At 34.1% G+C, this 18,473-nt stretch overlaps 2 pseudogenes across 1 annotated transcript; one reads left to right on the top strand and one right to left on the bottom strand.

Moving 5' to 3' along the window:
* The first annotated feature begins 7,938 nt into the window (after positions 1-7,938).
* LOC143583011 (AT-hook motif nuclear-localized protein 22 pseudogene) lies at positions 7,939-9,014 on the top strand (annotated as a pseudogene).
* A 2,783-nt stretch (positions 9,015-11,797) lies between these two features.
* Positions 11,798-18,241, bottom strand: LOC143583003 (kinesin-like protein KIN-UA; annotated as a pseudogene). The gene is made up of 19 exons (XR_013144077.1): positions 18,085-18,241; positions 16,610-16,710; positions 16,365-16,487; positions 16,088-16,273; positions 15,783-16,004; positions 15,521-15,677; positions 15,270-15,419; positions 15,030-15,118; positions 14,627-14,830; positions 14,021-14,140; positions 13,684-13,797; positions 13,440-13,569; positions 13,276-13,345; positions 13,105-13,197; positions 12,871-12,999; positions 12,659-12,784; positions 12,421-12,564; positions 12,190-12,318; positions 11,798-12,107 (listed from the first exon to the last, which is right to left on the bottom strand). The product of XR_013144077.1 is annotated as a kinesin-like protein KIN-UA (transcript).
* Between the last annotated feature and the right edge of the window lie 232 nt (positions 18,242-18,473).

The raw sequence follows: 18,473 nt of genomic DNA, 5'->3' as shown, positions 1-18,473 counted from the left end.
TCAATGCTCGTTGTCGTTGGTCTTTCAAGATTGATAGACGTGCTCGAACACATGCTAGTTGGGTTTGCAAACTATCAACCTGCATGTATATATATATATTCAAACATAACATATATATGAGCTAATTAACATGTAAAAAAAAGGTTTTAATGTGTGTAAGGTTAGTTTGAAACAAAGTGGCGTGTTGTGTGCGTTAAAAAGAAAAAAAAAACAATGTGAACTGAAAAATGGACCGAACAAAAGACCGACAGTTTGGTTTTTATGTTTTCATAAAACCGAACTTTTGTTTCGTTTCGGTTTTGCTTGTAACTAAACCAACAACAAAAAAAACGCACCAAACTTATAGATATTTATTTTTTATTTTAATTTTTTAAAAATTTGTAATACTCTAATATATAGTTTAGCCACATTATTTGAGCCTAAATTGCATAATTGTTACTTAATTGCTATTTAACAAAAAAAAATAGCATAAATTATTATTTTGCCAACTTTTATTTCCTAAAACTTAAAAGCCCAAATGGAAAAATCAAAAAGCCAAAACTCAATCAAACCCAAACCATATAAAAATAAAAAAACCGAAACCGAACGATTTTAAAAACTCAAAACCGATATTTTGGTTTTTTGTTCTTGGTTCGATTATAGGCATATAGTCATAGTCAAAACTCATAGATTTTTTTATTTTTATATTTTTAAATTAAGTAATTAAGTTATAATAGTAAGCCAAAATGTATATAAAATAATTAATTATTAGTTAATAAAAGCCTTTAGGTCCAAATTTATTATTTTGGTCAACATTTTTTTCACCCAAAATTTTTACAAAGCCCAAATGGTAAAACCGAACCGACCCATACACACCTGTTGTTGGAGGTTGAAAACTTGAGCCACACAACCATAGACAGGGTCTCTAATCCTAGAGAGAGCCTCATAACACAAAGAGATAACAGCGAATATGCGGTTGTGTGCCAGTGTCTTAAGTAGGAGTTTAGCTACGTTCTTGGCTCCGAACACCCGGTGGACGGCCTCAAAGTCCGCCGTACCACGCTCGTCCGGTTCAAAGTAGGGTGCAAACACACACCCTTTTACACATTTTCTTCTTAAGAACTTACATGCCCCACAAGGCCCACCACCATGACCATGCATCTTGTTTGTGTTTGTGTGGAAGTTTATTATTGGTGGTGGATTGGTTTTTATAGGTAAAACTTTTGAGGGTAAACATGTAATGTAATGTAATATAATATATTATATAATATAGTTCTTTAACTTATTTTAGTTTGTAATAATTAACGCCAATTAGTTGATGATGTAGTGGTAATAGAAACACTTGGTGTTTTTACGTGACTCGGTTTCGATTCCTGTCTTCAATATATAGTTTTAGAGGTATTAGGGTGATAATAGAAGACTAGATGAGTATGTGACTTTCACTAGTTGGATTCTTAAATTGAACGAGTTTTATCTCACTAAACGGCCGTGCCTTCGCGTGAGTGTTCACGTAATACGTTGGTCTTAGATGAGGTTTTTTTCCGGATCGAAACACGAATGTATCTCGATATGGTGTATCTAGCCGGTAGCCTATTTAAAATATCGGTTGACTGTTAGAAAAAATGTTATAATAATTAACAATCGGTGGTGTAAAAAGGTAATTGGATAAATACTGTTTTGTAAAAAGCAAAAGATGGAAAACAAGCTGCTTGAAAGTACATTTATTAAAGAGAGAATGTATACCGTAAACCATATTGGAAACACGGTTTGATATTTTGATAATTTATCCTAATTTAAAACACTTTTAAGATACTTAATGGAGTTAACAAGTACTTAATCGAGTAAAATGAGGGTAAAATCACCCAAATTACCATTTGTTCTTCAACTATTTGTGAGTAAGATAAAGACAGTGTTAGGTGTGAAAGTTTTTTTTGGAAAAATAAATAAAATTTAAAGAAAAGTGTGTTTTTAGTTTAAGCATAAAAATAGAAATGAAGACTCCGATGTGAATGCTCTTAGGCCGGAGAGCGGCCTCCATATTGAATATTGACGCTTTGCAAATGAATACATTAATGGCTTTTGGTATGTTTTGGCATACACTATATATATTAAGCAAATAATTTGTTTGATAAACCATCTCTTTAATGTCTTGTGACCGACCACATGCAAGGAAACATGAACATGTCTAATTCTTGACCATAATTAACGTATAGCCATTCAATTTCATATACTTAATTATGCGTGTTTCGGAAGCTCATAACACTGGTCCCGACAACCCCTAACTGATTGCTTCCTTTCCGATAATAATTCCGACTCCTTCAACTTATTCCACTGTGTAACAAGCTTTTTGACATTCAACAATTCACGTTATAGAAATAATCACAAAATTCTAAACATTTATTCAACCAACCATGAGGTAAATCAACAGCGACTTCAGCGATACAAAAAAAAAGTCACGCGTCGTTAACATACTAGTTGTAGCACCGAATAGGCCATATATCATTTATTAGTTCTTTTTCTTGAAAAATATAGAAGCAAAAAGTTTATGCTTCAGTATCTGCTATAAAAAAATCCGAGTCACGACAATTGCAAAGTTATATAGATATTTGTGGTGATTATTAACATGTTTGAAGCATATAATATGTTTAACGTCATGTCATTGTTTTGTAAACGGAAGAAAATAATATTTTATGATATTAATCTTGTATTAAATTACGTACTATTTATAAGTTTTGTGGTACACAAATTCTTCATATGAAGCGAAGTAGGATGAAAATAATTGATGAATATAAAACAATTAGAATTTATTTAATTCTCTTTGAAGAAGTGTGATGTACAGAAACAGAACAATAATAATATAGCAACGACTCCGAAGTCCAAACCGCCGCAGGATGCAGCTTATGTTCCCTACGTGAGACACCACCACGTGCGAAGAATGCATTTATGTTCTCTTTGCCTTTTCTTTTTTTAAGAATTGAATGTATAATAATAATAATAATAATAATAATAATAATAATAATATGCTATGTTTATAATAATTTTTTATTACCAACTAAATGCTGTTTAATTTAACATGATAAAAATGTGTGAAAGTTTGATAAAACGAACCAGTTATCGAGTTTGTTTCTATATAGATCTATTTATTTTTTAATAGCGTTTGAAACTACCTTTAATACCCGAACATATCTTTATAAGACTGGATATTAACTGTCTATACTGATCGAATCGGTCTTAACAACCAAATGATTTATAATGAATCTATTTACTTTTTTCTTTTTGAACAACAACAAAAATTAAAAGGCAGCAAGTAGCTGCATAAAGATACATAAACAAAGAAAGCAAAAGCAGTTGCATCATTTGTACACACCAAACAAATTAGAAACAACACCAGGGATTTAAAGCCCATTTTTCCCAGCTTAAATCCTTCCACTTAGATCTGTTGCACACCCAGTTACACGTTGCTACTTTGATGTCATCAATAATCTTCAACCCTGACATTTTGAATCTCTTGAAGATCATTTAGTTCCTAATTTCCAAATAGCCCGGCAAGTTGTGTAGACAGTTGACAACCACATCTATTTACTAAACTTATGATAAATAAAAGGTGTTATAACTTGATCACACGTAATATATATCAAAAGTATAAGACACTTATTATTTATTTGTTACCTAAATCACGCACACATATCTATAGACACATATCCAACGGATGGCCGGGTTACATATTCTCGTCGTCTATTCACAACTCTCATTCTCCCTCTTGCAAATTTGTAGCCTACATTCCCACTAGAATGATATGAGGATCACAAACACTATTTGTGCGACCTTTTCTCTCGTATCGAGATGATAAATGTGTGTGTGTGTGTGATGGATCATGTGAGAAACCAATTTACTGTAAGAAGTATTAAAAGAGATACTTGACATTGATGCGTCTAAATATGGTTTACAATAATGATGGTAGTACTTTGGCTTGTTTAATGAAAGTTATTGTTTAAAAGAAAGAAATACTGATGCAGCGGTATAAACAAAATAAAGATCGAATCACGTTGATTCTAAGAATACCCGTGATAAACTTCCAAACCTTAAAAATCTCACCCAAAGGTCAGGGAAAATGAAGAGAAAAAGTAATTATTATAAAATTCAAGTCTGCTTGTTCATATTACATATCCAGCATATAAATAAAGAGTCTAATACGAAATGGGCCTAAAATGGGTCATGGGCCGAACACAAACCAAAAAATAAAAACATAAAAACTGTAGAAAAAACATAAAAATGCCCAAAACTTTATTTAGAAGGCGTTTTTGGGCTTCGGACAGGGGCCAAACCTTCGTGGGTTGTTTGCCACAATGTGTTCCTCGTCTCAAGCTTCGATTTGACTGGTAATAGGCCTGAAACGGAGCTTCGTGGGCCAAGTTATGCTCGTTTTCGTGGGCCATATTTTATAGCGCGATCTTGGGCCTCCAAATACATAATAGCCCGGTCTTCAATACTTTGGCCCACATCAAGTACATTATAAAACAGAAAAGGTAGTTTGAATGTTTAAATGATGAATTGTATAATAATGGTCATTGTCCGAAAGTAAAATTATAGAAGGCTTTCAGTTTGCTTTCCATAATCTCCTTTTTCAAATTTCAAATTACGTAGTCTTCCATCGAAAATTTGGATTTATAAAAACTACATTTTTCTAAACGCAATAAACACACACACACAAAAAGAGACCTATGCAGGTTTAACAATGTGTAGGTAGAGTGTAAATTGTGTATGAATCTTTTTAGTTTGTATACATACTGATTATGGATTGTAACCTTTAGCAAAATTGAGTTTTAAAAGTTGGTTTAATTTTTTTATAAATTTAGTTATTGCTGTTAATTAAACATCAAACATAAATATGAGAAGATTTTGGGTTCAAGTTTCATTTATGATATAAAAAATATCGATTTCAGATTGGAATAGAGGTTTTTCTTTTGAATGTGAAATAAAGATGATTAGATGAGTCCGTGGTCCGTAAGTGATCCGAATATCCGTTAAAAAGGATTAAACATGAAGATTATCAAAAGGAGAATGATATGGGGTGGTCAAAGTCAAAGATGTTGCTGGAGGCTTAGCAATAGAAGTGTACGGAGAAAGGGTGGATGAGACGTTGAGTCATGGTCAAATTGAGTGAGTGAAATGACTGTGACTGGTGGTCACTTCTGCTCATTTACCATATTGCCCTTTCACTTTGTATGCTTTTTACTCGACACCTGATTTGATTGCAAAATAATAAAACTTGTTTATAATTGTTAACTAGAAATTTACTCAATGGTATCTATGATTCGGCTTGGTTATTACTTATTAGCCATGACTAAATTAGTAAATCGGTTATCGGTTCAGTTTATTTAGTTAATATTTCGGTTTGGATATTTATGGTTAATAAGCAATATTAAATTCTGGCTAAAACTTTTATTTATAAATACAGGAAATAGATGCATAAATACATGAAATGTGTTACAATTAAATGACGTAGCGGAAGTGCGGAACCAACACATAATTGCACAAATGAATATCACTCGAAACGAATAGAAATAAAAGTATTAGGAACACGACAGTTTAACGTGTTTCGGTCAAGGCGACCTGCATCCACATTCCGCAACTTGGTAGTTTATTAAGCTCGTTACACGATTACAATTATATTATGCGGGTATATATAGAATAAGATTATGGCTAACAATTTTAGATACCAAGAAAACTAAACGGGGTTTTCCATCCCCAGTCTTCTAAGGTTGGCCCAAAAGGCCTAAATAACCCAACAGACAAAATGAAGATCATTAGTTCGTTACAGATGCCATTAGTTCATTCGGATGTCATTTGTTCGATTCGTAGGCCATTTGTTTGTTACGGATGTTATATGTTAGTTCCGGAGGTCATTTGTTCTTTTCAGATGTCATTTGTTCGTTTCGTAGGTTTTTTGTTCGTTTGGAATGTCATTTGTTCTTTTCGATGGTCATTTGTTCATTTCGGATGTCATCATGCGAAAAAACCTTGTTAAAATGTTGAAATGGAAAATCACGAATTTCATAAAAAAAAAAACATATTTTAAATTGATGTAAGAGGAAAAAAACTAATAAAAGACGAAAACTTGAAGCACCTTGATTAATAACTTGTTTATTTACGAACTGTAAATTTATAAGAAACTTTGAATATTCAGTTTGGGCCTACTTGTTAAACAACTAAAAGTCATCTAAAGACAGCCCATTAGTACCGCCAATTAAACTTATGGGCTTTATGGCCCAAATAACATATGCTAGTGATACATACATACTCCTTTGAACTTCAAATTAAAGTTAAAAAACAAACTTTTTTTTATGTTTTTTTTTCTTTTACCACGTTAAGCTACTCAACATAGATTTAACAACCATCAACAGTTCAACACTCTCTATTAAACACCGTATAGAAAAGGGGACGTCATGGTTTACACAGTCGTATAAAAGTTGAAATGACTGACAAAGCCTAGGTGTTTGTATTAGTATAGTAACATTAAAACGGTCTAAACAACTTGTGCTTCAATTCTAGCCCGATAAAACTCCCTCGTCAAGTCGCCATGGCTTGGTTCGACTCAATTCATGAACAACCCTTAAGCAGCACTCATTATTTCTCTATTTCTAGTAGTGTTTTAACTAGCTGTCTACCAATGTGTTCTTTAGTATATTTTCTTTATGACTAAATATAATATTACATCAAACTCAAATTAATCATACATGTTTTTTTTAGAAAATGATATATATATATATTTGTTGTTGTTATTATTTTAATTTAACTATAGCTATTTAATTATTTACTGTATTTGGGGTGCCAGACACTCCTTCATTTCATATTTATTCAATTGTTTCAAAATAATTTTAAAAAACAACGTTTGACCAAATAATATTACGTGGAAAATTAAATATATAAAGATGTTTAACAGAGTTGATTATATGATTCAAAGAGGCTCCTTTCATGCTTTTTTTTTCTTAATGATATTATTTCTAAAGCCGTCCTCCCTTATCTGAGATACATGCAACCTTAAATTTTTCAGAAGAACTTCTGTTGAAATATATAGATAAATCAATTCAATATTAAATTATATTAATAAATATTAATATGGTTATTAGTTCTACTGTCGTTTAATTAATCATGATGATAACAATAGTTCTAATATGATGGTGTTTTTTTTTAAGTTGGATGGGATAACCTTGTGGGATAACAATAGTTCTAATTTGTGGTTTGAGTTTAATAATAAAAAAAATTCATATTTGTGACAACTTCATTTCTTATTATGTCAATCGGTCTAACCTTTTGTGTTCATATACATTCATCTCAAAACCCTTATCTCTATCTTCCGTGCTCATGCTCATGCCTTCTTGATGAGCTAACAATCAGTTTTGTAAAACATAATCAGTCTAACTGTAAATCTATAAATTTACCCATTAGTTTCGTTAGGAGCTTTTTGTTGCACAATACCTCAGTAACCGCTCTCCACTTACACCAACCTCTCATTTAAACTCATCTTCTTATTATTTTTACCATCCAAAACTTGTATATATATGCTTTTAAATAATATTATGATTCATATTTAATTAGTAGTAATAAATTTCGAAATGGACAAAAATAGGAAAACGGGTGAGAACGTGAGGGAGACAAAGGAGAGAGAAAAGTGGGACCCTCCACCGCCCTTCATGCGCACGCTGTCTTCCAAACCCTAAAACCATTCATCTAACATTCAACACAAGTACACAACATGAACAAATCCTGCATCTACCTCTGTCAATCCTAGACTCTTACAAACCTTAAACTTAACCTTAAATATATACCCTGAATGAATTTTATCAATAACTTCATTCCAACTCTTTTCATTAATATAAACTTGCACCTTTAGCTTAGCAACAACTCAACCAAAAACCATCCAAAATATATAAGCCAAGATTAATTAGAGAGAAATATTATACTTTTGTTTATAAAGTGATCAAGATTTGGAGAAAATGAATCCAGGTACAACTCATGGTCATCATCTACCTCCTCCTTTTCATACTAGAGACCATCATCATCAATTTCAACCACCGGATCAGGATCAAGAAGATCAAACCGGTGGAAGCCGAAAGCGGGACCGTGAAGGTAACGATCATAATAATAATAATAATAATGATGGAGGAGGAGGAGGTGATCATAGTAGTGGTGGTGGTGGTTCAAGGAGGCCACGTGGGTGTCCACCGGGAGCGAAGAACAAGCCGAAGCCACCGGTTATAGTGACAAGGGACAGCCTGAATGCGCTCCGGTCTCATGTCATAGAGGTAGCTAATGGATGTGATATCCAAGAAAGTATAGCGGATTTCGCTACGAGAAGGCAAAGAGGGGTTAGTATTTTGAGTGGTACCGGCACGGTTGTAAATGTAACCCTGAAGCAGCCGAGTGCTCCAGGGGAAGTTTTGACCCTGCACGGGCGATTTGAGATCTTATCACTCTCAGGGTCCTTTCTTCCCCCTCCTGCTCCACCGGCTGCTTCAGGGTTGACCATCTATTTAGCTGGTGGTCAAGGGCAAGTGGTTGGGGGGGGAGTTGCGGGGACCCTTGTTGGCTTCAGGGCCAGTGGTAATGATGGCCGCTTCGTTTGGAAATGTGGCATATGAACGACTTCCTCTCGAGGAAGAGGAGACTACCGCGGTTTCAGGGAACGAACGTTTAGGATCCCCTTCTCGGATCAATGATCAACAACAACTCGTGGAGGCGAATCCAAATCTGAATCCGTCTTTATTGATCCATGGATTGCCTCCTAATATGATTAATTCGTGTCAAATGCCAACGGATCAAGCGTATTGGGGTGCAAATCGTCCCCCTTTTTGATGAGAATTGAAGGATCAAGAGGAATTAATCAAACAAGTACTATCATATCATTCTTCTCCATCCTTACTTACACTTAATCTTGTGCAATTTCCTTTAATTTTAACATGAGTTAGTATGTTAATTTGTGATGTTAATTAGTTGATTAAAAAGATTAGGCTTTCATAGCATGTTTGATCAAGAACTGATGAGGTTGTACAAAACTTGTGAAATTATTATTCAATTAATAACCTTGTTGTGAGCTTTTTTATATATTAGTAACATTAATATTATTTCTTGTTTCTATAAACAAGCACCTAGCATTTAAGACCTCTAATGGAGTTGCGTGGACTTGTCTTGAAGAAGCTTAAACAGCTTGTAAAGACTATAAGGTGGACAGGACATTTTAGATGCTTTACTTTCTTCGTATATTCAAAGGTTTTGTTAATTCTAATAAGTTGTATGAAACCATCATTAAAACCATTCAAAATCTTAACTGTAAAGCTCTAAACTACATATATTGACTTCATTATAAGTACACATAATGACATGAATAATCATACTTTATGATCATGTACTTAGTTTTAAAAGTTACATATCTGTTATTATATATGTTCATAACTTAATATCTTAGATTAGGATTGATATGGGTGTTCAAGAAAACACATGTATTTGTGTTGTGTGGGCATATATTTAATCATCTTTCTTTGTCTGATCTCTATATATATATAATCATCATCATCACTTAGTATATTCCATCAATAACAAAGCTATGATAGGGTCTGAAGAGGATAATATATATGTAGACAGCCTTACCTCTACCCTTTAGGAACAGAGATGCTGCTTCCGGTGAGACCAACGACTCGATAGTAGTTTTGCATCAAGCCTTGGACATAAGACACATAACACTCAACCATTGAGACACCGCCGATTGATGCATGTACCTTTGTTTTCGGCTATCAACGTCACCACATGATGCCTGATTAACCTTCCGCCACTTTTAACGTTATTTTAATAAGATTGGTAAAATAACGTCAAAATTAGTGTAATTTCACTTTTGCTCACCCAAGAGTTCACATGTATAAATCAATTTATATAAATCTCTGTGTGTGGGGGTGTTGTTTGACTGTCTTTATTTAGGGTTTGAAGAGATAGATATATATGATTGGGGTGATTACACGTGTAAGTGAAGGAGTTCTTAACTTGGCTCTTTTCCAAAGCAAGCAACTGCAAATGCACCCCCACCCACATGTACACCATTTTCTGCTTCATTGCTACACTTGTATATATATATCCTCTCTATATATATATTATATATATATATTATATGTGTGTGTGTGAGAGAGAGAGAGAGACTGGGTGTGATCTTTGTTTTACTGTATGTGGGTTCAGAAGAAAGAAAAGAAAGTGATTGGGTTGTCTTGAGTGAGGAAGGGAGATGCTTTGTTGAACCCTAGATATGCTTTTCTTTATATTTTTATTTACATTTTTTGAATATTAATTAATATTACATGAGACATTAAAAAAAATTAAATTTAGTTACATGACCTAATAATAAAAGTTTAAAGTAGGATCTTTATATATTCTTTGTTGGTAACATAACTATATATATTTGTTCAAATAGTTGGAAGATTGAAACACACTCGAGCTAGAAACTTGGTTGAGTGATTTGTACATAATTAGCCAAGATCTATCAGCTGATCATCATCTCAATTTCAAACAAAGTCGAGCACGAGTGGACCTCGGCTTGGTTTGTATCCACAGTGATAACGATTCCATGTTGATATACTTGTATATATGCAAACAAAAACGGTTCACGTACAACACATGCATATTATTAAAGGGAAAATGATCAAAATAACCAAGTGAACTAGTAAAGTGGATTAAACGTTTTACAATATAGGCTAAGAAAAATAGATTTATGCTCCAAAGGTGCCTAAGTATCATCGTATAGGCTACAAATGATCAACGTATCGGCTACAAAGATTTCTAAGCGTATTTCAAGGTTGTATGAGGCATATGTGCTTAAGTATACCTAAGAGTTGCCTAGTGATGCCTAAATGGATTATGCATCTATCTCTAATTAGTTGCTATTTTTGTATAACAATTCATATATTCTCTAATTCTACTCTTAAATTATACAATATTTTTTGATAACCATGAAATCCTCACCGCTTGAAATTGCAAGATTTTACTCAACACATTGATAAACATTATCAATACCGTTATCAAATGCTCTTTAGTAGTCAAGATAATTGAGAGTAGGCTAGTAGCAACTTACCTATATTAAGGGTGTAAATTCTCAAGTGAGTACCTAATGCTTTTAAAATTGAAGTCAAACAATGTATGGTCCAATTAAAGATCAAACAACCCCAATTATGAGTTGTCGTATTACTTGATTATTCATAATTATTCAATCAAGTAGTTTGACTAATGACTTCTGAGTATGATGTCATGTTTTTGAATTACATGTGAAATTTCAATTTTGATGGGCTTTGTATGAATTGTGGCATGCTAAATACCTGCAAGTGGCATTATATGTTGAAAACCTTCACTTTCATGACTGAGTCACTTTCACTTTTTTTTAATAATGTTTAAAACCACCTCCAATACCCGAGTGAGTCTTTTTTATATGGGTAAAGATGAGAAGACCGGGCCCTCTTACAAGTTTCGCCTGGTTTTGACCGGCCAGGTAGAGATGGCTTGGAACCAATTCAAACGGGTCTCGGTACGATTATTCCGAGAAACCAAAACCTGGTTCGTACCCTTGTCTCTAAAGACGGGATGTCAACCGTCCATACTAATTTTAACCCTTTAGGCCTGACTCACAGACGAACACCATAAAGAAGGAACACACCACAGTGGGAAAACCACGTTAAGTCAGGTTTCAAACCTGAAACCTTAAGATACCGTCACCTCTATGTCATTGAACCAGAAGTCCAACTACTACATTCACTTTCACATAGAGGTTTTATTTCATAAATGAGGTAAACGAACCTCACATATATTACTAACAAATTAATAACAGAAATAATGCATGTTCAAAATGCAGGTGTCTGCTGTCCTATAGACAACGCCGTAAGATAGAATGGTCACACACCGCCGACGTATGTTACAAAAATATGATTAGAGAGTTTAGATTTCTACTCGTAAGCGCCTCAATTCAGATGAAAAGATTTTACTATTAGTCAACGTACGGCGAGCAAGAGCACGTATGTCCTCTCGGGAACAATCGCGTGAGATACGAACTAGCTCCCACAACGCACCTCCACTCACCATGTCTTTTGCATTTACTTCTGAGATCACAAATAATGTTAAAAGTCTGTTTATAAATCATCATATCATATAATTCAGATTGCAACGAAATGAGATAATTACCGTGTTGTGCTAAATGACAAAGTGCAAGCTCGATGTGCCGTCTTATGATTGATGCGTCGTTGTTGGCATTTTGCACGATCCATGGAAGTGCCCCGTCTTCTATCAACATAGATCGGGTGTTCTTGTTTCCTAACACAGAAAATTTACAAAACTTCCCTTTAACTGATGTCTTTTGAAAATCGCAACTGTATTTAAAATATACCAAGTTAAATATACACGCACATAAATTACCTTTGCTAGAAGTTCGAGACTCACATTTTGCAAAATTTGCAACTCCACGCGCGACTTGAGAAAGAACGTCTGGATGTCTTGACCTAACCATCCCTAGCAAGGCCTTGATTCCACCTTCAGATCGCAACCGTGTCTGCAGTTTATCTGAAATCCAATACATAGACAATATGTTATGTAATTATGTAAACTAACAAAGAAACTATCAGAAGTGATATAAGAAAATGAAAAATAGCAGTACCATTTCCACATAGATTGGCAATAGCTCCGGATACCATTCGTAGAGTCTGCGGATCCTCAGCATCGGCTGCAGTCATCGCCAACAGACTAATCCCACCTTGAGCCATTATAAGTTCTTGATTAGCTTCTGCATAGAACAACAATAAAGTTTACCAAAACCACCACGGAAGTGTGTATGTATGTATGTGTGTACATGTATAGAGAGATATAGACCATTCATTGCAAGATTTGCAATAGCACCAGCTGCTATTCTGCAAATTGTTTCATCAAAGCTTCTGCTTCTAAGGAGATCCAACAGTGATGACAGCCCACCAGCTTCAACTATTCTTTCCTGATTATTATCTGCACATTACATTTTTCACTTTTAACAGCTTTAGAAATAATCAATCAGACTTAAAAAGAAGATATATGTTTGATTTTGATAATAAGGTTTTAAGAAACAATAACCTTCAGCTGCTAGGTTGGCCACCACCTTAACAGCATGCAAACGAACATTAGGATCTTCTGACTCTAGCAAAGACAGGATCTTTTGCAATCCAACTATATGATTTGCTTGAGAGAGAACCATATTAGAAAAATATAAACCACTATATAGCATTAATTACAAATTCTGCATACCATGTTCATGAAGATTAGCTATTGACGTTCTGTCTCCGTTGCTTTGATTATCAAGCTGCGAGCATCTTGGCTAAAACAACAAAAAACAACCCGAACGTTCACCTCCTTTTGTAATGCTCCATAATCATCAAAGTAATAATGTGTATAAACATCAAGTTTTCTACCTGACCAGAACTGAGTCAGCTGTGTCAATCTGCTTTGCAACATCAAAACTTCTTCCTCAAGTTTCTGTTTTTGACGAGTTTCTTCATCCAATAAATTTTGAAGCTTAATAACATCAGCATCTACACCTGCCTAATTATGAGGATAATATGTGATGTAATACATATTCCAGTATTCAAAAATTTAGTTAAAATCTTAAATACTGATATCACTTATTCTAGTTTGATATTAAAAAAAAATACAGACCTCTGTAGGGTGAACTTGTGAGTTCTTAAGATTTTGGATCTCTTCTTCAGCTCGTTTTCGTAAAGCAATTTCCTTCTGAAGCTTTATTTTTAATTCTGTAACATCCTCATTACCCTGTCAATTTAGGAGGGTGAGAGTGATGAAAGAATACTGTGATATATATGATGGGAAAATAGAATTTGAATCTTGCAGCATAATCATCTTGAACTCATGTAACACATAATCAAGAACACATTTTTAACTGTATGGAACTTGATTTGTAGAATGATGATTCTTTGGATGACCCTTGTGAATATATCTTTAATTTATATAGAATTTCAGGCTTGATAGTTGATACCTCTCCACCGTGACCGTTAATGAAGCCATTGGTTCCATGTTTTGAATGGTTGCTCATCCACTTCTCCTCTAGCTTTTTAATAGATTCCATGTAGTCCATCTGGCATTTCATTTTCCCTGTCTACAAGAACATAAAACATTCTACGCTTAGCAAAAATGGTTGGCAAATATGCAAAATGTATGTGAAGAAAAGTTGCAAGTTTGAAAAATAAACTTGTTCTGAAGAGAATTTTAATTTGAAAATAATTATAAACTGTCAAATCAGATGCCCTGATGCATATACATATACACAAAAAGAATATAAGACGTCATGTCAGCACCTTTTAAATATCAACAAAAAATGCCACATTCCTGGTTGAACCATGTGCATTCATAGAGGTAAACAACTTTTTGTGGCAAAATGTAACTTGGTTGCTAAAATCGGTGATAAATGGTAAGTTGGTTTCTATTTTATGACTGTTGTAGAACTGGATGTTAAAAGCAAAAAAAGTTAGTTTATATTCGTGCAGTTTGCCTAATTTATAACAACTATTTGGAACTTTGAAGGCATGTATTGTAAAGAAAAAAGTTGCATTACAAATTTACAATCACAAATCTATAAACTAACCTCCAAAGCTTCAGCATAATTATTTTCAGCCACAGATATACGATGCTGTGCTTCTATTGTTGTCCTTTCAATTTCATCCTCAAATGCTCTCTGCTGTCTTTCATTTTCGGCAGTGAGTTTGTCAATCTGTGTCTCAAGTCTTTTACACAAACTTCTGTAATCAAACTCCTCCTTGATTTTCAACATGTTCTCAACCTTCATTGCCTGAGATACAATAAAAATGACACTCAAAACACCATTTATAAACAACTGAACCCCGATAAGTGATGCATGAGATTCTGCTCTATAAATTATGGTAATTGTTTCAGAAAATGGTCAACTTTATACAGAAAATAATGACCATAAAACATATAAAATTATTTGTTTTCTGAATTTTTAGACCGTCAAAACCTAGGTCGCTCACCCTTTGTCCAAACAAAATAGTACTTGTAGTTTCTGCACGATGTCGTGGAGATGGGCCCACAGTTACAATCAATGATGTTCTTGCAGTACCTGCAAATACAATGTACAAGCAATTCGTGATTATGTGAATGTTGAAGCCACCATCTCCAAGGGCGTGTAATCATTTCAAACATATGTTGCTTCAATATAAGCTATAGAAGTAATAAAAAATAATAAGTTGCTAATGTTCTAAAGAACCGACCTCCAAATGAATCTTTAAGCAGCCTCGTCAGCTTAGAATCTCTTACAGGTACGTGCGGGCTATTCTCTGCAAGAGCATTTATGCATTTTCCTAATGCACTTAAAGAAAGATTTATAGATTTTGCTTCCTCTAATGTATGTCCCTCACTTCCTGAAAATAAATACCCATTGTAAGATATTTTAACTATATATAATTAAACACCTTAACAAAATCTTATAACAGATTGTTTGAAACAATTTATGCCTACACACCTGACTTGTGAGCACGTTCAGAGCCTGCAAGATCTACAACAACTAATTTGCCTTTCCGAATAACAGGCGGCTTAGAATTTTTGCTCATGTGAAGGGAATGGTCATTTTCAGTTACAATCTCGGATTCCATATCTGTTACAGACCTCTTAATGTGCACCTGAAGAATTTTAGCAAAAAAGTATGGTGTCAACTGTCAAGCAATATTTACCAACTTTAAATCGGATATTAAATATTAAAAACAGAAAACTAGTAAGCAACTTACCATTAAAATAGCATGACTACGAGAAGACTCGGTATTAAGTTTTGTGTTAGCAGCAACTCGGTGCGCTTCTCCCAACCGCAACAATTCCATAAAATCATGGTGGGTTCGTATATCAACCAGAGTTGCTGCTGGTACAGACACATCACCAGTTTTGGGATCTTCAACAATTGAAATGTTATCATTTGTTGGATTTAAGAGGTCTTGGATTGTCTCCATGTAAAGCTACATATATTTCAATGAAGAATTTTATCTAAAGACTAGAGTAGAAACCTAATTCATTAATGCATTTTTATGTGTAAGGACACCTGCAAGTATGAGATCATGACTGAATCAGAATCCCGAGATATATTAGCTAGTATATCCTCCATTGCACGGACCATGATTCCACGTGCTGATGTGTCTTCATCACCCAATCGTCCTAAAGTAAAAGTCTTCCCTGTTCCTGTTTGGCCATATGCCATTATTGTCCCATTGTACCCGTCCAGAACACTCTGAAATGCGTAGTTAAATATTATCAGTTCAAGTATAAGCTTTGCCATTGAACTATGAGTAATCGAATAGAAATAAGTAATGTAACATCACCTCAACCACAGGTTTTGCAACAACTTCATAAACACGCTTCTGGGATGCAGATTCAGTTAGCACTTCATCAAATTCATACGTATCTGAATCCCAATTGTTTTTCCGAAGTTTCAACCTTTTAAACTGTCATGGATCAATAAGTTTCAGTGATTAATCACTAATCACATGATTAACCTAACACTAATTGGAAAAATATAGTTATATGTTCATTAAATTCTAAGTTATGGGAAGTAAAATTCTCACACCTCCGGTTGCAATTCCACACAGTCAGCAAAATCAGCATCTGCCACCATCTCCTCAGAATTTTGAGGTCTTAATCTGACTGCAACTCGAACTCGACCAGACACTGCATCACAAATTCAAATATTAGTTTTAATTTCAATATGATTTGCTGTTGGTGGGTTAGCTTACCCCAAAAAAGATAAGACTAAAGACTTGTAGATGTTAAATTTTTTGGTAGTGGGGAGAGAATATTGCAGCACCGTCAAAGCACACATGCATTAGTGTAGAAAGCTTATCTCTACAGACCATGACATGTGCTACATACCAGTACCAATACCAATAAGTTAACATCAAAACCAATGCATGTGTGCTTTGTTGATACTACATTAGGATTCAGATAATCTAAAGAATCCAATCACCAATACTTAGGGGGTACTACATCTTTTACCAACATAATCAGAAAATTAGCAAGTTTTTAGCCCTTTGGCCCAGTTTATTATAGATATTATTATCAAGTGTGACTTGTGAGTTTCTGTTACTCTGTATGCTCTGGTCATTGAAATATCTTATCTTAGGTTTAGTTCTAGACAATGCGCGTAAATATAGCCTTCAAATTCAATATATTGACAATTGTTACTAGCAGTAGCAATCAGATTCAGACTTCACTCTTCAGCCTGCAAGCTATTAACTACTAATACACTAAAATCAACCAAACAACATGAAATCATTGAAAAGATTATATAAAAGTACAATAAAAATATTGCACATATTTAACCAAAAACTTCAGAAATCTAGCTTGCCCTTCACTCTCATCCTATGAAAAGGTTAGTCTTACTTGGGTCCTATACTTTCATTAAGTTTAAAACTTGATGAATCTAGCTATAATTTATTATTTTCTAACAAACCTGATCATCAGCAGCAGCAGCAGCAGCAGCTAATATCATTAAAAAAACCACTGTAGCAGTGATACCATAACACTAATTTTAAACATATGGAATCATTCTCTAGAAACAAACTTGATTTACTTACTGTTGTCACAACTCACAAATGCTAACAAGTGCATAATACCAAATTGCCAACGAATAACACACACAGGTAATGAAGTAAATAAGTGAGTTATTATTGCTACAATGCCTGCCAACTGCTAATTTTCCTACTGCAACAAAAGATGCTAGTTAAGGTATGAGCATTTATTTATTACCTAATACCGGTACCGACCGCACCGGCACTGGTACGGTACCGATCTCATGGTGACTATATACACACACATTGCAATGCCTGATTGTTCAGCAATGGTCGGAATCATAATGAAGTCTAACAGGTGGATGTAAATATAATAGATCACATAATTCACAAGTTGCAAAAGTAAACCTAACTATAAATTAAGAAATCTAAAACTAGTGTAATGTGAGATCGGCATAATATACGATAAGGAAAGGTAAATTATAATTTATAAACAAACAAAAACATGATGATAATTAGATTAGATAAAACTGACCGGAATCAGCAGCAGTAGCTCCGGTACGACGAATATTAGAAGAATTCTTAGATTTGAAGGAAGAAGAAGAAGAAGAAGAAGTACGATCTGTTTTCACCGTTCCTCTTCTACTACTACTACTACTACTACCGTTGTTTCTATACGAAGAAGAAGCCATTAATTGCTCTTTAGCTTAACTTCAAATTGAAATCATTATGAAAATTGTTGGTTGGACTGTGTTAATAATAATAATAATAACTACTACTTTATTGAGAAGTTGATTTTTGAGTTCAAACTAAAGGTGAGAGTGAGTGTTGCGGTGGGAGAATGGGTGAAAATGAAATGAAGACCAGACAGACAGACAGACAAATCAATCAATATATATACGCAAAAGGTAGTAATGCTGCTTT

Source organism: Bidens hawaiensis, unplaced genomic scaffold, assembly GCF_021521415.1.
Source record: "Bidens hawaiensis isolate Kalapana, Puna unplaced genomic scaffold, B.hawaiensis_p1.1 tig00032102_1, whole genome shotgun sequence".
NCBI lineage: Eukaryota > Viridiplantae > Streptophyta > Magnoliopsida > Asterales > Asteraceae > Bidens > Bidens hawaiensis.
Note: the sequence above shows the minus strand (reverse complement) of the source record. Positions and strands in the feature narration are given on the sequence as shown.